The sequence below is a fragment of the Vombatus ursinus genome, unplaced genomic scaffold (assembly GCF_900497805.2).
Source record: "Vombatus ursinus unplaced genomic scaffold, bare-nosed wombat genome assembly UNPS02005264.1, whole genome shotgun sequence".
Taxonomy (NCBI): domain Eukaryota; kingdom Metazoa; phylum Chordata; class Mammalia; order Diprotodontia; family Vombatidae; genus Vombatus; species Vombatus ursinus.
Window position 1 is genome coordinate 2,975,126 of NW_020945042.1, and position 24,787 is coordinate 2,999,912.

A 24,787-nucleotide genomic window follows, 5' to 3' on the forward strand; every position below is an offset into this window, starting at 1 on the left:
CTTCAATGTCTGGCTTAAATAGAAGACGGATAGATTTTCATACTGGCTTCTGCAGTCTGTCTGTGAGCACCTTGGAAGCCATAAGATAAAAGTTTGTGCCAGGGTACAAAGGAAAGAAAGTTCATAAAAATTTTTACATTACAGAAGTTTGCATATTTATAACAGTAGGACAAAGGAAGTAGGAGGTACCAGATATCTCCACCCAAAGGGGTGTGGCAAGTCACTTAACCCAGGGTGACTCCAAAACAAACAAACCAGAAGAGCACACAAAAAATTATTTTGGTACTGGTTGAAAAATAGAAAAGATCAATGGAACAGCTTGCATAAGGAATCATTGGAATCACTGAAAAATCAAGGAATTCTACTCAATTTTTGTTGTTGTTGTTGTTCAGTGGTTTTAGGCCTGTTGGACTCTATGACTCCATTTGGGGTTTTCTTGGCGAAGATACTGAAGTGATTTGTCATTTCCTTCCCCAACTTATTTTACAGGTGAGGAAACTGAGGCAAACAGGGTTAAGTGACTTGCCCAGGGTCTCACAGCTAGTAAGAGTCTGAGCCCGGATTTGAATTCAGGAAAATGAGTCTTCCTTATGCCAGACTCGGCACTCTTATGTATGTGTATACACACACACACACACACACACACACACACACACACACTGAATAAATGAATATATACACAAAGTAGTTAAATACAGTTTGAGGAGGGCACTAGCAGTTGTGGAATCAGATGAAGATGGTGCTTGAGCTGTGTCTTTTTTTTTTTTGGCACTCAGGATGACTTGCCCAGGGTTACACAGCTAGTAAGTGTTCCTGACTCCAGGCTCACTGAGCCACCTAGCTGCCTTAATAATTCATGGGAAACTTGGTCATCTTGAAATATAATGCTTATATTACGCCGTTTCAAAAAAATTCACCATGAAAATCATGGCCACTTTTGCATCAATATCTTTCAGAGAATGAGAGGAAGAAAAATTCTGTGAAGACCTCGATAAGACCCTCTATATTAAATCAACATATATAGTAATACTTGGTAACTTAGAGATATATACAAATAAATCTATGCATATATTGATCTCTCTACATATATATGTATAGTTTTTAAAAATACATTTTTTACACCTAAACCAGGTGTAAGGCCACATGTGGCCTGGAGGCTGAGGTTCCCCACCCCTAACCTAAGCTTTGTTTTAGAGGGAGACAGAGACAGAGAGTAAGAGAGAGAAAAAGGGAGAGTGAGAGAGAGAGAGAGAGAGAGAGAGAGAGAGAGAGAGAGAGAAACAAAGATCAGGAGTAAGAAATGGGAAAATTCAAAGTCTTCCAGAGTATATTGAACTCTCATGTCTCTACATCAAGAAAAGTCAGGAAGGATACTCCACGTGATATCGCCAACAATGAATGTGATTATATTTTAATAGAAAGAAAATGACTGGCTACCAATGTGGGAGCCACTTCTGAATCAGCTCTCCTCATGCAACTGGAACACGAAGTTCTTAAAGGATCCAAATTCATATGAAATTAAAAGTAACAATAAAAGGGGCCCAATTGAGATAACTCAGACCTGACTTGTTTCAACAAGCTGTTGATCCCCAGAATGGGAGATGGAGTAAAGACAGACATGGACATGTGATGTCTCCATTACTAAGGAAGTTTAACCAATGTAAATTGATCACCATAACAAAATGTCCAAAAGACCTAGGAAGCACCTCAACCAGAAAGAGTTTGATTTCCAGGCCAGGTAGAAACATATGGCATAAAACCACATGCCTTTAATACATATTGAAACTCAGGAATTCTTGGTCACTGACTTAGAATACAAACTTTTTGGTTAAGCCCCTTTGTGGTGTCTTGGTATGAGATTGTAAACAATAATCATCTCCCAGAATCCTGAGAAGCATTGGAGTGAAAAACTATCTTGCAGAAAACACAGAAGAGACCCAAGGAAACCAGATCATCTTAAAGACTTTGCAAAACTAGAAAGATAATGAACAGAAGAAAAATAAGAAATCCATAGGAATTTCTATAACAATGTCTTCCCCATCAATGACATTCAAATTCTAACATCACTGCCTTCTATGCCAAATGAGAAAATAAAAAATGGCAGTAAAAAAAGCCCAAAACAAAAGAACAGCTGAACTAGACCAAGAATCTACAGCAGAAGTTTGTTTTGTAGATGACACAATTTTGAGGATGCTGAGGGATCGGTACTAAACTCTTGGGGGAAAAAAAAATCATGTATCTTATTGCCCAAAGAGAAGGGAAACCAAGAAGATGTCAATAACTATTGAGCACCGTGGTTAGTTTCTCACTGATAAAAAATCTTTATGATGATAATCTACACAGACATCAAGAATATAATCAATAAAAGCTTAAAAAGGAATCAAGTAGGCTCTTACAAATTATGTTTTACAGCAGACTACGTCATCTCAGTTTATTCACTTTTTATTCATATCTTTTGTTTTTATGTCGACTTCATTTCTGAATGTATCTTTCCACCTACATCGACCCCCACCTTGAGAGTCGTCCTTTGTAACAACGAATGAAAATGGGAAAAAATCTTTTTGTGGAACTAATCTATACATCAGCTGAGTCTGACAAAGTTGCCCCCCTGCCTGGAATGCATTTCTTCCTTACCTCATTTTCTTAAAGTCCCTTTCTTCGTTTAAGACACAGCCCAAGGGGCAGCTAGGTGGCTCAGTGGATAGAGCACTAGCACTGGAGTCAGGAAAACTCATCTTCCTGAGTTCAAATCTGGCCTCAGACACTTCCTGGCTGTGTGAGTCCGGGTAAGTCACTTAACCCTGCTTGCCTCAGTTTCTTCACCTGTAAAATGAGCTGGAGAAGGAGATGGCAAACCACTCCAATATCTTTGCCAAGAAAACCCCAAATGGGATCAGCAGAAGTCAGACTTGACTGAACATCATTATCATATTAATACGTCAGACAAGTAATGGCTTTTCAGCTTCCTTTATTGATTTGTCTTCCCCATTAAAATGTAAGCAAATTGAGGGCAGGAACGGCTTTTTCTTTGTATTCCCAGCACAATGTCTGGCACATAGCAAGCCCTTAACGCATGCTTTTTGACTGACAAAAATAGGGTCCTTATCTTTAAGGAGCTCACATTCTAACGGAGGAGACAACGTGTAAAGAACTTTATGCATACATGAGATATACGGTGTAAATGGAAAGTCATCTTAGAGGGAAGATAGCAAGAAAAAGGTAGCAAAGAGGCCTCCTGAAGAAGGCAGGATGTGAGCTGAATCCCAAGGAAAGCCAGAAAAGCTGAGAGCCAGGCTGAGCGATCATTGGCCGTGGATTTCATATTTAAGGCAAAACCGTTACATTAATTTTTGTGGACTCTGAAAAACTATGATTCTTAGCACTCTCCCCCTTTTCAACCACCTTGACAATGTCACTGCCGAATAGAGCCATAACTAGGGTAAGGCCATGGGGCCCCAGAATGGGAGCCTTAGAAGATCTGAGAGTGTCGGCCTGGGGCACGTTTCTTCTCCCTTTCCACTAGGCTATTTGTAGCTTTCTCCTGGATCCTGCTCCCTCCCCTGTATAGCTCATGCCAGGACTCTTTTCCTTCCCATCGTTGTTGGAGAAACATTTGGTCTCTAAGGGTGCACTTTTCCTTTGAAGCTTCAGCTGTGGTTATAGGTATAATCCTAGAACCCCTTCTCCTGTACCCCTTCCCCAGCTGCTCCTACACCTCATGGTATCCCAGGGTGGACAGCTAGGTGCACAGTGGATAGAGAACTGGGCCTAGAGTCAGAAAAACCTGATTTCATATCTAGTCTCAGTTACTTACTAGCTCTGTGACCCTGGGCAAGTCGCTTAACCTCTGTCTGCCTCTGTTTCCTCAACTATAGAGTGGAGTTCATTATAGTACCTACCTCTCAGGATTGTTGTGAGGATTAAATAAATATTTGTAAAGCACTTCACAAATAATGCCCGGTACACAGTAGGTACTTTAAAAATACCCTCCTCTTCTCCTTCTGGGCTACACAATGCAGGTAATCCTGCCCTGGCTCATACTCTGGTCTTTTAGCATACAAACCTTGCAATGTCAAGGGTGACCTTCCTCTCACCGAGGCTCCAAGCTAGGATAGCCCCTATTTTCTCAAAGCAGTGATCCAGGAATGGCTTCCTGCTGTTCCAGGTGTAGCAATCATTAGTTATGAATATGCCAAAGTCCCTCAGGATTGAGGACAGCTTTATATTTTTCTTTATTTCATAGGTTGCCATGGCCAAAGAATCCAACACCAAATGGCCAGCCTTTGGTGCTGAGCACAAGCTAGCCTGGTTTTCAGAAAGCAGACAGTTTGTTGCTATAGCTATCCATGATGGTAGAGGCAGCCAGAAGTTCAATGGCCTTCAAGAATCAAGGACCGCCTTCACACCATTTTGAGGCACCAGAGCAGGACTTTGCAGGCTCAAATCAATCATTTGAAGGCAGAGTTTCTTAACCTTTCCTGTGTCATGAACCCCTTTGGCAGTCTAGAGAAACCTATGTATCCCTTCTCAGAATCATGCTTTTAAATCCATAATATAAATATATGTGTAATAGATAATGTATTCTAAATTATATATTATATAATGTATTATATTGATATAAAATATATTATACATATATACCAAATAGTAACCCTAGCATCCTCTTTGATGCCTTCCCTCACATGGCATCAGTCCTATTTTTCATTGAACAGTCCAGTTTTCTACCCACTGTGTACCTAGCTATAATATATTAACATATATAATATAATATATTATAATAGTAATATATTATATAATATATATTTAATATAAAATATATAGTATTGAAAAAGGAACCCATTAGGTTGAAATACAGTTATTAAAATTAAAAACAAAAGTTCTGGGACCCCAGATTAAATAACCACTGAACTAAGGGGGTTAGTAGTACCCTAAACTGAATTCAACATAGCAGGTATGATCCACCAGAGCAAGGGAAAATAGTTATCAGTTATCTAATTCTATGATCTATGACTGTCTTTATGGTATTTGTGATCGCATTATCTTTCTTAGCAGCCATATCCCACTATTAAGTCATGTTAAGTTTGTAAACCCTGAGACTATTTTCAGATGAACAGCTTTCTTATCATGTCTCCCCCATCTTGTACTTAGGAAGTTGAGTTTTTGAATCCTTTGAATGCTTAATATTTATCCCTACTTAATTTCTTTTTATTAGATTTTGCCCAGCGTTCTATGAGGGAAGAAAACATTTATTCAGTACCTATTATGTACCAGGCAAGTGACTTAACCTCCATTTGCCTAGGAGACAGCTAGATGGCTCAGTGCATAGAGCACTGGGCCTGGAGTCAGGAAGACTGAGTTCAAGTCTGGCCTCAGACACTTATTAGCTTTGTGACCCTAGGCAAGTTACTTGACCTCTGTTTGCTCCACTGAAGAAGGGAATGGCAAACCACTCTATTGTCTATGCCAAGAAAACCCCATGGATAGTATTGGCGTGCATGACCCAAAGGGTCACAGAGAGTCAGGCATGACTGAACAACAAGGAATGTAAGAGGCACTATGCTAAGTTCTTTACAAATATTACCTCATTTGATCTTCACAATAACCCTGGGAGGTAGGTGAAATATGGTCCTCACTCTATAGTTGAGGAAACTGAGGCAGACAGAGATTAAGTGATTTTCCCAAGTTCATACAGCTAGTAAGTGCCTGAGGCTGGATTTGATGCCAAGCCCAGGGCTCTGTGCATTATGGCGCCACCTACTGGCCCCAGTTGAGGCAGATATCAGTTGAGATCCTTTGAACCTGACTTTTTCATCCAATGACTTAATGATCTCTCTCAGCTTTATCATTTGCAGATTCAATAAGCACATTCCCTCTACCTTTATACAGGTCTTTTTTTTCTTTTTTTGGTGAGGTAATCGAGGTTAAGTGACTTGCCCAGGGTCATACAGCTAGTGAGTATTATCTAATAGCCTGAGGCTAGATTTGAACTCAAGTCCTCCTGACTCCAGGGCTAGTGCTGTATCCACTGAGCTACCTAGCTGCCCCTTTTATACAAGTCTTTTTTAAAAAAGTATTAAGTAGCAGAACCCTGGGGCACTCCATTGGAGATCTCCTTTCACCTTGACATCTGATCATTAATGACTACTTATTTAGCCAATTCTGAATCGAATTATAGTAGTGGTTATCTTATATCTCTTAAATTTATCAACAGGAATATCATGAGAAATTTAGCAAATGCTTTGCTGAAATATAGGGAAATTACTGGTCATGTCTACTAGCCTCATAATCCTGTCAAAAAACTAAATGAGGTTAGTTTGGCATGACCTGTTCTGGATGAAATTATGAGGGCTCTTGGTGATGGTTTCTTCCTTTTTGAGTTTTTACTTTCCTGTCCTTCTAATGATCTGCTCTGGATTTAGGCAATTTCTGTTTTGAAGGACTTTGCTCCTTAGTAGTGTGTATATTATATATAGTATATTATAATATATTGTGATATAAAGCAGAGGAGAGAGGCCACTATTGGTTGGGCTGAACAGGGGAAACTTCAGAGAGGAGGTGGCAGAGAAGCTAGGTTTGGAAAGGTAGGGAGGAGTTAAATTGTAGAGGGCCTCAAATAGCATACAGAGAAGTTTGGACTAGATCTTTCAGGAAGTAGGGAACCATTTAAAGGTTATCGAGAGGCATGATCAAAGTGGGGCTACTGTAGAAAGATTACTCCAGTGGTAGTGGTCAGGCTTGATTGGAAAAAGACATGGGATGGGGAAAACAATTAGGAAGCCATTGCAATAATTCAGACTGTAGGTAATAAGGAAGGGGCAGATGGGAGGTTTTTAAGGCAGTTGGGGTTAAGTGACTTGCCCAGGGTCACACAGCTAGTATCAAGGGTTTGGTGTGAGGCCGGATTTGAACTCAGGTCTTCCTGACTTCAGGGCTGGTGCTCTAAACACTGCACCACCAAGCTGCCCCTGGGAGGGCTATTTTGCAGACAGAATCAACTATCAATGAAATTTAGGGACTTATGCCATGTGAGGCAAGGCATCAAAGAGGAAGCAAGGGTTATCATATGCTCAAAAAGCAAATCCTCCTCCTGAGCGCCAGGACTAAGCCAAACTCTGCTAATCTAGCTTGTGTTGTTGCATGTTCTTACATTGCGTTTCTTAAAAAAATAGTCTATAATTCAAGTATCTCCCCATCATCCATGAACTCAGGTTTATTCCAAAAGGCTTTGCCCGTTAATGACCATGGGAAGATTCCGGTGAGATGTTATGACTGCCTTTCCACTCTCCTTTCCCTTAGCCTCACCACCCTTGGTCGCTTCCTAAATAAGTTTTCTGACCTTTCACGGAAGAGGTACCTTAGCTCTATTCAGAGAGACAGGGTGTTGGAATGGAAGGGCTACAGAGCCCCCTGTGCTTCTTATCTCTAACTTCATGGTTTTGTTATATAGAGACTGGATTTGTGGTTCTCCTGTGATAGGGAACTCCCTGGGGCAGAAACCCACTCTGGCAATGAAAGCGCCTGGCACCTTCTTCGCAATTTAAATCCTCGTTTGTTGTTGTTCAGTCTTCTCAAACTCTTCGAGACCCCATTTTTGGGGGATTTTCTTCGAATTTGCCATTTTCTTTTCCAGCTCATTTTAAAGATGAGGAATTGAGACAAAAAGTGACTTGCCCAGGGATACACAGCTAGTGAGTTCATTTTACAGATGAGGAAACTGAGGTAAACAAGGTTAAGTGACTTGCCCAGGACACAGTTTGTATGTGTCTGAGGCCAAATTTGAACTCAGGAAGAGGCCTGGTGCACTATCCCACTGCGCCACCCAGTGGCCAGACTTAGGGAGTGGCCTCGAGTTAAATATGTGTACTTATTTTTGGAAGTTAATGATGCAAAACAATTAGCTCCTTCTGTGTCTCCTTCACTGTCTCAGCATACGTACCTTGGCTCTGTAGTTCCGTGTATCCAGGCTCTCTACCAGAGCCATTGTCATCATCAGCTGAGTGAGGACGGAAGCCACCTGAAGGCAGAGCCTATGCCTCCTTCTCTCCTGTCTTCCTTCCTTCCCTCCCTTCCTCCCCAATCTCTCCTTTCTTCCCTCCTTCCCTCCTCCTTCTCCACCTCCTTCCTTCCCTTTCCTCTTTTTGCCTCCCCTCCCCTCCCCTCTCCTCTCCTCTCCTTTCTTTTCCCCTGATACACAGGAGGCTTTTAACAAATACTTGCTTAATTGAATTAAATGGAAGCAAGAAAGACAATCTCTTTGCCCAAAATTGAAAGTGACCTTGAAACAAACAGTTCCAAAACAGTCAGCCATTAGGATAGTCACAATTCAATTATCAAAAGTTACTTTTGTTTTGGTGGTAGACTTGTGGGGCAAGGGGGAGAGAAATGAAACAAATGAACTATTAAATTTCAGCTTTTAAAAAAATTACATCTACAGGGGGCTCAGCATGTCAGAAATCCTCCACTGATTTTGATGTCATTCTTCTCTGGCATCCTGTCTCAAAATTCAGAATAAAAGTAGCATTGGAATCAGTGAAGCTTTTCTCACGCATCTGTCTTGACCCAGGTCTCCGATAGAAACACTGCAGCTAACTCAGTGGTACATTACCATCACATCCCCACTGTTAGAGTATCTATGGGTCATCATTTTTATTCTTTTCAATAGCACTGAAATCTGGCTGTGGTCGCACCTTATTATCTACTCTGGGCAAGAAGTGTTAGTTATTGCTTTCTGAAGCTTAGTTATTCAGATCTTTGAAAACTGGAGAGATTTTTTTTTTGGACTATTTTTTAAAAATCCCCAAGGCCTAGGTCTTCCTTTCAGTATATACTACAGGTCCTGGGCATGTCCCCCGAAGCAACAAATGTTCTCCTAAGTCCAGTGAAATCAATCACAAATCTCCACACTCAAAGTGGCTGAAATTTTTCTGGTCCTTTCAAGTCTCTACATAATTTCCTACCTGAGTGGGATATTATGAGCTGCATTTCAGCCTAATGAGGATTTTGCTCTCTTTCAAACAGTCAGAAGGCTCTATGGGACACTGACATTTTGGACTGCTTTGACTTGCGGGTATCAAAGGAGTTTAGATCCGTTAATGTGCTTGCTCCTCTTGAAGCACATCGGTACCGTATTCCCATAGAGCTGATTAGGAAGCTAAGGAAGGAGCTTAAATAGTTCGTATGAGGTCATGCTGGGCGCCAGTCAGGAGCTCCTGACAACTATATTTAGTAGTTCTGTCACCGGTTTCATTTGTGCCCTCATTAGCTCTTGGCTAGGCCATTGTTAGCCTAACGGCTTCCCCTGTCTCCGATCTCCACCTTGGCTAACCCATCCTTCACACCACTGCTGTTGTTTCAGGCGTGTCTGACTCTTCCTGATCTCATGTGGGATTTTCTTGACAAAGACACTGGAGTAATTTGCCATTTCCTTCTCCAGCTCATTTTACAGATGAGGAGATTGAGGCAAACAGTTCAATGGTTTGCCCAGGGTCACACAGCTAGTAAATGTCTGAGGCCGGTTTTGACTCCAGGCCTGGTGTTCTATCCACTGTGCCACCTAGCTGCCTGTATCTTTTACCATTTATCAACTGGGTATTTGCTAATTTCTCTACAAATTTGAATCAGTTCCTTATATAGAAACTTGATGCGAAGACTTTTTCCCCAGTTAGCTATTTCCTTTTTAATTTTAGCTGTATTGTATTTGATTGTGCAAAAACTTTTGTATGCAATCAAAATTGTCTGTTTTATTTGCTGTGCTTCTCTCTATCCCTTGTTTGGTCATGAACCCTTCTGCTATCCATGTATCTGATGGTAATTTCTTCTTTATTCCTCTATTTTGTTTATGATATGTCCTTTTATATGTAGGTCATATAACCATTTGGAGCGTTTCTTGGTATATGGTGTGAAATGTTAGTCTAAACCTAATTTCTGCCAGCCTACTGTCCAATTTACCTAGCAGTTTTTGTTAAAGTGACTCCTTACCCCAGGGGCTGGAGTTTTTGAGTTTATTGAATACTAGGCTACTAGGGTCTTTTGCTTTGGTATGTTGTATAACCTGTTTCACTAATCAACCTCACCATTTTAAAAATCAATGTCAAATTGTTTTAATGATTATTTCCTTCTTGTATATTTTGAGAACTGGTATTGCCAAACCCTCTTCCTTCCCTCCCTTTTTTTTTCATGATTTCTTTCAAGAGTCTTGATTCTTTTATTCTTCCTGATTAATTTTATTATTTTTTTAAAGTTGTGTAAAAGAATTCCTTGATATTCTGATTGGAATATCACTAAGCAAATTAATTTAGGTAGTGATGTCATGTTTATTACATTGGCTCAGTCTAACTCACGAGGAATTAATACTTCTCCAATTATTTAGGTCCGTCTTAATTTTCATAAAGTATTTTGTAGTTGTATTCATCTAGTTCCTGTGTGTATCTTGGTCAGTCAGTCAAAAAACACTCATTATGTGCCTAGTATGTGCTAAGCACTGGAGATACAAAGAAAAGCAAAACGTAGTCCCTGTCTTCAAGGATCTCACAGTCTAATGGGGGAAGACAAACACATAAAAAGAAACTGAAAAGCAGGGGAGGGACCTGAGGATAACCAGTGAGGGTGTGGCTGCATATTAGTATGTTGACATTTTGCAGCTGATTGGTACTCTATGCCCCCTCTTTAAGTGGAGGACCTAGGAGAAAATCTCCTATGTCCACCCTCCATCCTCTCCAGTCAGAAGGAGGAACATACCCCAAGAGAGGGGTTACCAAGGAGATGTGAGTTTCAGAGTTGATTCCATCTTGCAGGACTATGGCTTTCCAGGGACAATAATGGAGTCCAAGAGAGTTGCCAGGTGGGAAATGATGATTTTGGTAGCTTCCAAATATTTTATTTACTCCCTAAGTATTGTAAACGATTTTCTCTTTCTCTCTTCATGCTGGTCTTTATTGGGCATATTTAAAAAAAATGTTGGAAGAGTAATGTGGGTTTATTTTCTAACCCCCAACTTTGGTGAATTTATTGTTTCAGTTATTTTTTAGTTGACTCTTTTGGGTTCTCTAGGCACATTTCCCACCCAGCTGCACTTCTCTAGACTTTATTCCACACACCACAAACCTCCTTTTTCTGCAAGATCACATCAACCAGCAACTCATACCTCAGCAGTACCCTCTGTACCTGGGGCCCCTTTTTCCCTCTGATGGAAGAAGGTGGAGGGTGGGGAACAGAAATCTCTTCCTAGCTAGCCCCATCATTTAAGGGAAATATCTGGGTCAGCCACCTCTTCGTCTCCCACATTCGATTGTGAGCTCTTTGAGGGCAGGGACTGTCTTTTTTCTTTCTTTACATCCTTAGCACTTAGCACAGTGCCTGGCACATGGTAACCTCTTAATAAATGTTCATTAACAGACTGATTACACCATCATATTATTTAAAAAACTATTAATTTTCTTCCTTCTTTGCCTAAGTTTATTCCCTCAATTTTTTTTCTTATCTTATTGCTTTAGCTTTACTGGTGGTCACAATGAACATGCTTCACTCTTGGTCTTACTGGAAAGGACTCTGGTTTATCTCCATTACATGTAGTGCTGGCTGTAGCCATAATGTATAAGCTTTGTGATATGCTGCTGTAGTCTCTTTGCTAATGTATTATTTAAAATTTTCACATCAGTGATCGTTAATCAAGTCAACAAGCATTTATTCAGCTTACTAATTGTGCGCAAGGAACTATGCTAAACATTGTTGTTGCTTGTCCTTTGTTCTTGAAGAGGACCATGACTTCAGGAAGATGATGCCATGACTTGCAATTGGATTTAAGTGAGGGAGGGCTGTGCACAGCCTCACTTTCACCTCCAGAGCCATCTGGATCCAGTGGTAAGATATGAATCAGGATGACTGGAGATGCCCCCCTCCCTCGCCATGTTAAACATGCAAATAGAAGCAAACGGGATACAAATGGAAACACAGAGACACTTACCGCCTTCTAGAGCTTACATTCTAATGGGCAAACAAGACATAAAAGGAAGCTGAAAATTGTTGGTGGTAGGAGTGAATTCAGGAGGCACCCAAGGGACACTATGGTAGAGAAGGAAGGCTGAAGAATCAGAAGTGAGGCCCACAAAAGAATGGAGGATGCTTTCAGAAGAAAGTTTTCTTTCTCTGGTTGGACTCTCACTGATTCAGATATCAAGATCATATTTATACCGTAGAAGGAATTATGTGGGACCCCTTCTTTTGCTATTTTTTTTTACAGATACTTTGTGTAATATTGGAATGAATTGTTCTTTGAATGTTTGATAGAATTTGCTTGTATGTTCATGTAGTCCTTAGGTTTTTTCCCCCTCTTTCAGTTCATTTGTGGCTTGCTTAATTTCTTCCTCCAAAATTGGGTTATTTCTTGTTCTATTAATGGATATTTTATGTTTTGTAAACATCTATCCATTTCTATGATTTCATTAGTGGGGAAGTTTCTCCCCAGCAACTGATAATCTTATAGTTGTCGGAGGCTCAGAGATGCAGAGACATTAGCTAGAAATTTTGGGGTTTGGGGAGCTCGTTTGGAAAGAAGAGTGTCCCAGGACAGAGAACCAGTTGGGCTGGGAAGTAGAATTCGGTAGGTAACTGGTAGGAAACATGCACTGAGACAGTGCTATGTGTGTCCTCAAAATTTCAGTGCCCTGGAACAAAGCCCTATGAGGGGGAAAGGAAGGAAATAAACATTTACTTACTTATTTATTTAAATTAATTAATTTTTAGTTTTCAACATTCACTTCCATAAGCTTTTGAGTTTAAAATTTTCTCTCCCTCTCCTCCTCCCTTCCCAAGACGGCATGCAATCTGATATAGGCTCTACATATACATTCCTATTAAACATATTTTCACATTAGTCATGTTGTAAAGAAGAATTAGAACCAATAAGAGGAACCACAAGAAAGAAGAAACAAAACAAAACAGAAGGAAAAAAAAAGAGCAAATAGTGTACTTCAATCGTATTCAAACTCCATAGTTCTTCCTCTGGATGTAAATAGCATGTTCCATCATGAGACTTTTGGAGATGTCTTAGATCCTTGTATTACTGAGAAGAGCTAAGTTTATCAAAGTCATTGCATAATGTGGCTATTACTGTGTACAATATTCTCCTGGTTCTGCTCACTTCACTCAGCATCCGTCCATACAAGTCTTTCCAGGTTTTTCTGAAGTCTGCTTGCTCATTATTTCTTATAGCACAATAATATTCCATTACATTCATATATCACAACTTATCCAACCATTCCCCAATTGATGGGCATTCCCTCAATTTCCAGTTTAGGAAACAAGCATTTATTAAGCACCTACCACGTGCTTAATTGTGGACTGAGCAATTGATGTAACAAGATTATTACCTCTTGAAGTATGAGTATAGGAGTGGGGGTGGGATTTCCAAGGAGAACCATTTGATTCCATTAATTCATTAAATACTATGTGCAAAGGCAGATGAATCACCTGAAGAACTGGGTGGGGGGAGAGTTGGAAGGCAAAGTTCATTTATCTGGCTGTGTCTAGTTAAACAAGAAAATACAGGGGAAAGATGAGATCAGTGTGGAATTGTGTGAGACTATAGATATGACCAAGCAGATGGGATGGGTGTGTGTGTGTGTGTGTGTGTGTGTGTGTGTGTGTGTGTAAATGTGAAATGAGGTGAATGAGGCAGCAGGGCATAATGGATAGAGTCCTAGACCAGCAAGACCAGAGTTTTAAATTCTGTCCCGACACTAGCTTTATGATCTTGGGCAAGTTACCAACCTCTTTAGTTCAGGTTCCCTTTGCTCACCTCTAAAACAAGGAGGGTGGTAAGCCCCTTCCAGCTCAAAATCCACCATCTCTCATTGTTGAGAGGCCCCTCAGCTAGAAGAGAATTGGTAACCCCAAGATGGTGATTCCAAGGCTTTCATTTGAGGATTATCTATATTTGGGGTCCAGAGTAAGCCATTTGTCCTTTATTTCATTTGCTTTTTGTAATGATATGGGCAGTGTATTTGAAAGAGGGACATTGGGCTGGCCAGTACAGAGGTTTTTTCTCAGAATTCTGGGTGGGGGCTCTGAGCTATTAAGTGGAGAAACAGCTCCCCAGGGTGGTTGAGCTCTTTGTGCCAGAGGGGACTCCAGTTCAAAGGTTGTATCGGGTGTTAGGTTGGTGGGGTGATATTACTGTGTCCCGTCCAAAATCTCAGGTAAATTAACTTTTTTATTCTAACTTCCAGTAACTCTATATTCTAACAGAATAGCCAACTCTTTAAAAATGTTTATTTTTTTCAATCAATGAAAATCTGCGTTCTCTCTTCCACCTCCTCACTTTCCCCAACCACACATTGAAGAAGAAAAACAAAATCCTAGTCATACATGTATAGTTAAGCAAAGCAAAATTCCCCACCAGCCATGTCAAAAAATATATCTCAATTTGTACTACATCCATCACCTCTCTTTCAGGATGAGGGTAGCCTGTTTCATCACAGTCCTCAGGAATTGTGATTATAGTCAACTCTTCTCAATAGCAGTGAGGTAGAAGAGAAATGTGGACAGCAAAAAGACAAATAATTCATTTTAGTCATTATCTCCCCCTTTCCTCTAGGCTGTTCTAGGATTTTTAAAGGCATTACTTTATAAAGGACATTATAAAGGCATTGAGTTTCAGTAATTAAGATTCAACGAACATTAAATACCTCCTAGAGTTTAACTAACATACAGTCCCTAGAGAAAAGGCAAAAGATTTGGGTAACATAAATTTAAAAAGCACTCTTTGTGGGACAGGATTTACTATTTAGTCTCTGTATCAGGTGGTGTCATTTCTTTCAAACCTTCAACAAAGGTTTTAGTTTGGTCTTAAAAATGCTAATCTGAACAATTTTGGCAGCTGAAAAAAATTATATTTTTTAAAGAAAACATTTAGATGTCTGAACTCTCTTTAAGCTAATTTTTGTTACTGATAGAAAGTCATTGCCTCTACACTCATACTAAAAAGTTCAAATGGTCAGTTCTGAAGCACTAAGACTGTGGGAGGATAAAACACATTTAACGATCCCTTTTCTGCTGACAGACATTCTCTGATTCCCTCCTACCCCCAACATAGGACTTCTGATTAAAATAATTAGCTACTTCCAGAATTACCAGAATATATAAAATCAGGAATTACCCGATCAAGTGAAGGTTCCCTTTAGCCTTAGTCAGATAATTCAGGAGGGAGACAAAAACAACTCACTAAGGCATCAGGGCTTCATTTCATTGCTGCTGAGAGAGGATACATCTAATTACCCAATCATTCCCAATTAGACAGGAAGTTCACCTGCTGACAAACAGCAATCTGGGGATCGCTTAGAATAAATTGTAGAAATAATTGGCATTTCCAATCAATATTAATCTCATCATACTATACAGCTGTGTCTTCCACACCAGCTACGGTGCCATTTTCTATGATATCTAACCTGTTTGATGGCAAAATTTCATAGCTAAGAAGTCAAAGTATAATCTTTGTTTAGCATTTTTTTCTATTATGGTCAGTTAAGTAAAAATAAGTTGCCTCCCTTTTTGAACAGCCAACTAATTCTTCCTCCTCAGAGACTAAACCTGAATTGTTATAAAATTTATGTAAAAACTGATTTTAGGTCTTCTTTCCTACCTACCTTCCCAAAGCCATATACTTCAAAACCCATCAAGGATTAAAGACCAGCATTATTTGAGCTTTCCCCCTCAAAAGTTTACAAATGAAATTTCAAGATTTTGTTAAAAATGAATTTAAGAATACATCTTGCATTTTTTGATTTATGCATCTTGTAAAATTCTGCAGATTTGTTTGCTCTGAGAGAAAGCTGTGAAGATAGCTTCATATGATTTTTAGAAAAAAAGTTAAAATTAAGACTAAGGTTGTACTTGAAGTTTTTTTGAATTAATTTACCAAGAATTAAGTCCCTACTATGTACAGAGTCCTGTTTCAGGTATTAAATTTGTGTTGGCCAATATGAACATGGGAATGAGCCTCATTAAACAACCAGGTCTGCAGAGTGACTCTCTATGAAAGGAAAATGACTATATTTTGTTAGCATATGGTGGTAGTTCCCCTTCCCGAAAAGAAATGGAAATACTTCATTTCCCTCTTCCATATTGGACAATTTCACAAATAAGGTGGCAAGGGAGAAAACCTAGAATAAGGACTGCACAATCCAAGGGTTTGATGATTATGTAAAGTACTAACAGTGTGAGCCGTGAAGCATGAAGAGCATAACATATTTCTCATAACTTTATTATGAAGCATCCAAAATATGTTAAATATGACACCTTGGGGAAGAAGTACGCAGTAATATAAAGTAAACACAGAGTATAAAAAAGGTTGGGAATAACTTATCAAGCTCCATTTGTTAGTTCTGTTCCAAGATTTGCCTGAAATTCTGAAATGCAGCTATTTTTACTTCTTTCCATGTCCTTCTTGCAGCCAATAGTCAACTTTTTTTTTGCATATTTCTACTAATTTTCCTTTAAAGTCCCCACATTATATGACAGTGTCCTGTGAGATTCAATAAATTATATTATTTGTACTAAAAGATTTCTTTTCCAATATCCAGTAGGTGGCAGCAACTTCATTTTGTTAAATTAACAAAAGGCACACAAAGGTATGTTGGCAAAAATTAGGATTCCTTCCTCCAGGCTTTGATGATCTTCTCAAAAGCATCCAGGGTACTGTCTTGCTCTAAATGAAGAATATAATTATTAAAAGATCTATAAGTTATTATTTAACAAGTATTTATTATCCACATGTGTAGAGAAACTGATGGCTAAAAAAATACCCAAGACACTATTCCCTGTGTTTCAGGAACTTACAGCCTAATTAAATATCTGACAGTGCATTAAGTGCTAGAAAAGAAGAGGCTTGATCAATGTCAAATGACTCTGTCAGTCTTCATGGAGGACAGAGAATTTGGAGTAACTGTAAAGGAAGATTAAGATTTCTAAGGTGGAAGGGAGAAAGATGGTGTTCCAGGTTTTGTAGGATTAGCGAACTTAAAACTAGTAATGTGTGTGATATGTTTGAGCTCTAGGCACCACTAGAACAGAACATCCCTCAAGGACATGAGACTGCACCTCTCCTGGAGAAAGTACTCACACCCACAATCATCGATCAAAAAAACAGTCAACTCATGATTCCCTAAACTACTTCTTGACTTTGTTTCCCCCCCCCCCCCCACCTTCTTTTATGGCTGTCTTTCCTCATTAGAATGTAAGGCCCATAAGGGCTGGGACTATCTTTGCTTTTGCTTGTATTTGTATTCTGAAAGTTTAGCATAGCATCTGGCACATAGTGAGGCGCTTAATAAATGCTATTTGTCAGTCTGTCTGTCTCTCTTTCATATCAGAGGAAATTCTGTGATTCACTAGAGCAGAACATAAACTTACTTTAATGAAGCAAAACCGTACATATTTCTCAAAATCTTTCTTTTTTTTTTGGTGCTACAGAATACTGTAACAGGAATGGCTGGTAATTTCTAAAGAAAATAAACATAACAATTTATAATAAACTATAAGTTAAAATGTTACCATAGGTTTAAATTTAACACTATTTTAGTGACTATTCACATTAGAAACAAATTGATTTTAGGTAGTCATGATAATTTTCCTTTTTTGTCTTTATTTTTTCCAATTATATGTAAAACATTTTTAACATTTGTTTTTTAAAATTTTGATTTCCAGATTCTCTCCCTCTTCTTCCCCCTCCATTGAGAAGAAAGCAATTTGATATAGGTTATACATGTGCAATCATATAAAGCATTTCCATATTAGTTATATTGTGAAAGAAAACACTGCCCCCCCAAAAAAACCCCAAGAAAAATAAATTTTAAAAAAAGGATGCTTCGATCTACAGACTCAGTCAGTTCTTTCTCTGAAAGTGACTAGAATTTTTTATCATAAGTTCTTTGGAATTGTCTTGGATCATTGTATTGCTGAGAATAACTAAGTCATTCACAGTTGATCATTGTACAATATTGTTGTTACTGTGTAAGATGTTCTCCTGGTTCTACTTACTTCACTTTGCATTAGTTCATGTAAGTCTTTCCAGATTTTTCTGAGAGTTTCCTGCTCATAATTTATTAAAGCACAATGGTATTCCATCACAATCATAAACCACAATTTGCTCAGCCATTCTCCAACTGATGGACATCCCCTCAGTTTCCATTTCTATGCCACCACAAAAGGAGCTGCTATAAATATTTTTGTACAAATAGGTCCTTTTCCCTTTTAAAAAAATCTCTTTGGGATATAGACCTAGCAGTGGTGTTGCTGAACCAAATGGTATGTGTGATTTGTAGCCCTTTGGGGATAGTTCCAAATGGCTCTCTAGGATGGTTGGATCAGTTCACAACTCCACCAATAGTGCATTAATGTCTCCATTTTCCCATATTTCCTCCAACATTTGTCATTTTCCTTTTCTGTTAGCTAATCTGATAGGTTTGAGGTGGTGCCTCAGAGTTGTTTTAATTTTCATTTCTCTAATCAACAGTGATTTAGAACATTTTTTTCCTGTGACTATAGATAGCTTTGATTTCATCTTCTGAAAACTGCCTGTTGATAACATTTGGCCATTTTTCAAATGGGGAATGATTTGTGTTCTTATAAATTTGATTCAGTTTTCTATACATTTGAGAAATGAGGACTTTATCAGAGAAACTTGCTATAAAACTTTTCCCAGTTATAATTACTATATTTCCCTCTATCCTATTTATCCTTCCATTTATCCTTCTCTCTCTCTCTCTCTCTCTCTCTCTCTCTCTCTCTCTCTCTCTCTCTCTCTCTCTCTCTCTCTCTCTCTCTCTCTCCGTGGTTCACCCTCAAAAGTGTTTTGCTTCTGACCATCATCTCCTCTAATCCACCCTCCCTTTTATTAGCCTCCTCTCATCCCTTTCCCCTCCTCCTTTCCTGTAGGGTAATATAGATTTCTATACCCAACTGAGTATGTATTCCCTCTTTGAGCCAATTCAAATGAGGATAAGGTCCAAGTGTTGTCTGCTACCCCCACCCCTCAGTCTCCACCTCTTTGGTAAAAGCTCTTTTGCACCTCTTTTTGGCGAGATAATTTACCCCATTCCACTTTTCCCTTCCCCCTTCTCCCAGTGTATTCCTCTTTGTTACCCTTTAATTTTATTTTTTTTAGATATCATCCCATCATGGTCAATTCAGACCTATGCCTTCTGTATATGTATATTCCTTCTAATTTCCCTAATAATGATAAAGTTCTTAAGAGTAATAAGTATTATTATTGTCTCATGTAGGAATGTAAACAGCTAAACCTTATTGAATCTCTTATGATTTGTTTTCCTGTATGCCTTTTTATACTTCTCTTGGGTCTTGTATTTGAAAGTCAAATTTTCTATTCGTCTCCAATCTTTTCATCAGAAATGCTTGAAAGTCCTCTATTTCATTAACTAGCCATTTGCCCTGATAGATTATACTCAGTTTTGCTGGGTAGGTGATCCTTGGTTGTAATTCTAGCTCCTTTGCCCTCTGGAATATCATATTCCAAGCCCTCAGTTCCTTTAATGTAGAAGCTGCCAACTCTTGTGTGATCCTGACTGTGGCTCCATGATATTTGATCAGTTTCTTTCTAGATGCTGGCAATATTTTCTCATTGAGTTGGGAGCTCTAGAATTTGCCTATAATATTCCTGGGAGTTTTCATTTCAGATTCTCTTTTGGAAGGTGACTGGATTATTTTACTTTTTACCTTCTGATTCTAGAATGTCAGGACAGTTTTCCTTGATAATTTCTTGAAAGATGATGTCTAGGATCTTTTTTTTTTTATCATGACTTTCAGGCAATCCAAAAATTCTTAAATTATCTCTCCTGGATCTATTTTCCAGGTCAATTGTTTTTCCAATGAGATATTTCACATTTTCTTCTATTTTTTCATTCTTTTGATTTTGTTTTATTGTTTTTTTGATGTCTCATGGGGAGTCATTAGCTTTTACTTCCCCAATTCTAATTTTTAAGGAATTACTTTCTTTAATGAGCTTTTGTACCTCCTTTTCCATTTGTCCAGTTCTGCTTTTTTTAAGAAGTTCTTCTCTTCAGTGGATTTTTGTGCATCTTTTACCATCTAGCCTATTCTTTTTTAGGTGGGTTTTTTTTGAGTTTTTTTTGGTATGCTTTCTTTGCCAAGTTGTTGCCTCTTTTTCATTATTTTATTGCATCACTCTCATTTCTTTTCCCCATTTTCCCTCTACTTGTCATATTTTAAAAAATCCTTTTTGAGCTTTTCCAGGAATTCTTTTTTGGGCCTGAGACCAATTCACATTTTTCTTTGAGGCTTTGGATGTAGAAGTTTTGACTTTGTCATCTTCTTCTGAGTTTGTGTTTTGATCTCCCCATCATAATAATAACTTTCTATGGTCAGGTTCTTTTTTTTGTTGTTGTTGTTTGCCCATTTTTCAGCCTATTTCTTGACTTTTAATTTTATGTTAAAGTTGGGCTCTGCTCCCAGGGTGGAAAGAGCGCTGTCTCAAACTTCAGCTTTTTCATGTTGCTGTTTTCAGAGCTAGTTCTGGGGTGTGTGTAAGTTTTCAGTTCTTCTAATGTAGTATGATCTAACTAAGGATAGGTGTATTTGCTACTCTCCTGACCTATGCTCTGGTCTTTCAGCAACCACAAGCACTCTTTTCCACCCTGGACCTGTGACTAGGGTCTCCACCCCCTTTTGACCACATGCTCTAGTGTGCTAGTACTCCTCCTTGCCCTGGAACTGTGACAGAGTCCTGCACCCAGTGCCAGCAAAGGATCCTTTGTAAACTTTTTTTGACCGATTGTCCAAACCACAGATTGTACATCTGTGGGCAGAGAGCTCCAGAACCTGTTGATTCAGTCACCCTCAAGGCCTGCTACTGAATTGCTGGGTGTGACTTGTACTGGACTGTGCTCTGCTCTCACCTCAACGAGACAGACATTTCCTGCTGACCTTCTAAGTCATATTGAGGTGGAAAATTGTTCTATCTTGTCCTTTTTTGGTTCTGCTGCTCCAAAATTCATTTTGAGGCATTATTTTAGAGTGGTTTGGAGAGGAATTTTAGAGAGCTCAGGTAAGTCTTAGTCATTATAATTTTCAGGAGGTAGATTTTAAAAAGCACCATCTTAGCAACCAGCTGTGATGGTACAATAATGAAACTCCAGGCAACATTTTTATAGTGCTTTAGTAGCAACACAAAGATTCCCTTCTGTACTTTTCTAAAATAATATATTAGAGTTGGTAATAACCTATTACCTTATTTTTAATCATCCACTTCACAAATTTATAGTCATAATATTCATCTTTCATCATTTCAGAGAGGTCTATATCTAACATGAGGGGGAAAAAGAGTATATCTAATGCAAATTATTCTTTAGCATTTGATTGTTATTAATAGCCATTTTCTTTTTTTCTCCATGTAATTGAATGTAGTTTGAGATTCTCTCATTGGAGACCAAGACCTGGAGACTAGAACCCACTACCACAGGAATAGAGGAACCAAAACATTCGATGGGCCCTATGTAGGCCATCCTTTATCTGGAATTTACAGATACATGTTTTAAGTGAGCATTTTATTGGCACTCTAATAGTGTGCCCGTTGGCTTTCAGTTTAAGTGTAGTTACAAATTAGTGTGTTCTATCAACTAGTCCAACTGATTGTGTGTATAGACCAGTTGCAGTTGTTGGATGAGAATCTCTAACATTCTGGTGGAAGCTCTGGGGAGGGAGAGGTGTGGATTACCTGTCCTAAGAATGAACCTCAGGATATAAGACTTTTTGGTCATTGCAAAGGAAATGCCTCTTTATACATGAAAAATTTTCACCTCATGTTTCATCCATTTGGAATAATTATATGACCAAATATTCTATTCATTAACAGTCTTTGTTTTCTTAGACTGTTTAGTGAGATCTTCTCCTCTGCAGCCTCATATTGTCTTGACTCTCTCTCATCCCTAGTATTCCCAGACATCTCAGCTCCTCAAGGCCTTTTTCATAGTCTCAGGCTAGACCCAGATGTTTCCCTGGTATTCAGTTTGAGTGATAGCTCCTTCTTCTTGTCCCCTTCAATTTCTATAAATTCTTATACTCAGATATTTTTGAGTGCCTTACAATCATTAGTTTACTTTCATCAATAACATAAAATGATTTATTTTTCACAAAATATTCATGAAAATGTTCTCCATATTCATTAAAATAGTTTTTAGGTAGAGAAGTTAACCTCTATTTTAAATTTGTCTCAGTATTTCATTAGGGATTATATATTTACATATGACATTTAAAATTTAAGTATTACCCTAGAAAAAATTAACCAATTTCAAACTTATTACCCATTTGTAAATTGTATGAACAATTTAGAAATGATATATAAATTACACAGACCAAAATTGTTAGGTATCTGTCGTTGGGTTACTTCAGTCAGCCAGTCAGCGAACAAACATTTATTAAGCACTTACAGTGTGGCAGGTACTATGCTAAGTACTGAGGATACAAAGAAAGGTTAAAAAAACAACATTCCTTGCTCTTGAGAAGCTCACAGACTAATAGGGGAGACAATTATTATGAACAATTTATATAGGATAAATCGGAGATAAGAGGGATCAGGAAGGGGTTCTTATAGAAGGAGGGACTTTAGCTGGGACTTGAAGGAAGCCAGGAAGTGGAGAAGAGGAGAGAACATTCCAGGCAGGGGGACAGAGAGCCAGTGAAAATAGATTAGTGTCTTATGTGCAGAACAGCAAGGAGACTGGTGTCACTGGATGATGTGCTTTAGGAAGTTCACTATGATAGCTGAGTGGAGGAGAATGGCCTGGAGTTGGAGAGACTTGTGTCAGGGAGATCACCTAGCAGTATCTAGGGAGAAGAAGGTCCAGGAGAGAGTCTTGTGGGACACCTATGGGTTTAACTTGGATGAAGAACCCAACAAAAGAGACTGAAGAGCTGTCAGAGAGGTAGGAGGAGAACCAAGAGAGAGCAGGGAAACCTGGAGAGAAGAGGGAACCAAGGAGAAGAGAGTGATCAGCAGTATGGAAGGCTGCAGAGATGTGGAGAAGAAAGAGCGTTGAGAATATTGGATTTGGCAATTAAGGGATCGTTAGTAACTTTGGCGAGAGCAGTCTTGATTGAATGATAAGGTCAGAAGCCAGACTGGAGAGTTAAGTATAGAGTGAGAGGAAAGAAGTGGAGGTGCCTATTACAGATGGCCTTCTACTTGGCAGATTTCTCAGTTCTCTGCGTGAAATTTGTTCTGTTTTAAAGCTCTCATGTTCTGAACATTAGCACCTTCACTTCAAGTCAACTCTCTGTTGTTGTTTTTTTGCTTCTCCTAAGCTTGATAAGAGTAAGGTGGGATATGTCAAGAGGACAAACTGAATTCAATTGGAAAATCCAGCCCACCTAGTTCACTACAGCTCATCTTCATGGAGGAGCACAGCTCAGAATGGAACACATCGTGTTTGCTGTTCCCTTTGTGTCAAGAACCACATTATTTGGATGGTTACAGTCTGGTCTCATGACCAGTCAGCTCTTTTTTTTTTCTTTTTGGTGAGGCAATCAGGGTTAAGTGACTTGTCTAGGGTCACACAGCTAGTAAGTGTCAAGTGTCTGAGGCCAGATTTGAACTCAGGTCTTCCTGACTCCAAGACCAGAGCTCTATCCACTGTGTAACCTAGCTGCCTGTCAGTCAGTTCTTCTTATAGAGTCCCAGACACAGTTTACTTTTTAGAGCATTGATTTAGAACTTAAGCTCAGGACATTTCAGTTTTTTCCTCTTTTCTATAAAGGGACTTGTTATGACATATCTGCTAGCTCAATAGCCATTATAAAATTACATTCCGATTTACTAGAACTACTTGTGACAAAGATTACTATAAGAAGGAATTGATATTACATGCATTTTCTGAGTAGACAAACCTTTACCAATCTCATAGGAAGATTGCTCTTTTCCATAGTTAGAATATAGATGGAACTACCCAATAAAAACATCATTCCACATTTATGTTTACTTGCGCCAAAAATTTATAAAACCTTTACTAACTTGGCAGCGAAACATCAGCAATGATGAAGTATCCCCCTTCGGGGCCTATGGGTATCAGTCCAATGCTTTAGAGTAACTGGACCATCCGATCCCATTTTGGTTCTAGTTCCCAGGGCAGAGAACAAATGTAGCATTCTGGTCATCCATGCCTTTAATGTCAAACCAAAAAGCTCGAGCCAAAGCCTCCTGTATTTTAAAGGTTCAAAAACAGGGAGGAAATATATGATTTTTTTCCCCATTAATTACTGTAATGAAAATTTAATGAAAGAGAATCAGTATCATTCCTAATAAATACATCAATGATCACTTAACTAAGCAGAAAGGAGAGGTTCCTTCGTGGTGTTAGCTGTGGTTAAATTTATGCAAATTTTGACTTCTACAAATGTTTTTGCCTGGTTATGACTTCATAAGTGTTTACCTGCCTACTATGAAGGTTATGGATGTGAAACTATCATATTCTTAATCATGATGATGTACATTAAAAAAAGTTATCACACACAAAAAATTTCCCTGTGGAATGAAAATGATGCCAAATTATTTTTCTAATAAGATGAATTACCAAATGACTCTGATTAATGGGTTGGAGTGACCAGGACAGGAGTTGTCTTGCTTTTGCCTTTTTATCCCTAGCACCTAGTACAGGCCCCGGCATGCAGAAGGTGCTTAATACGTGTGTGTTTAATTTTACTGACTAGAAAAATAATGACTGAGGTCAGTGGCTTCCACCCTATGGGCCAAGGGCTCTGGTGT

General features: G+C 38.8%; 1 pseudogene; it reads right to left on the minus strand.

Moving 5' to 3' along the window:
- Positions 1 to 16,640: 16,640 nt before the first annotated feature.
- LOC114030777 overlaps positions 16,641 to 24,787 on the minus strand; it is a 53,456-nt pseudogene continuing 45,309 nt past the window's right edge.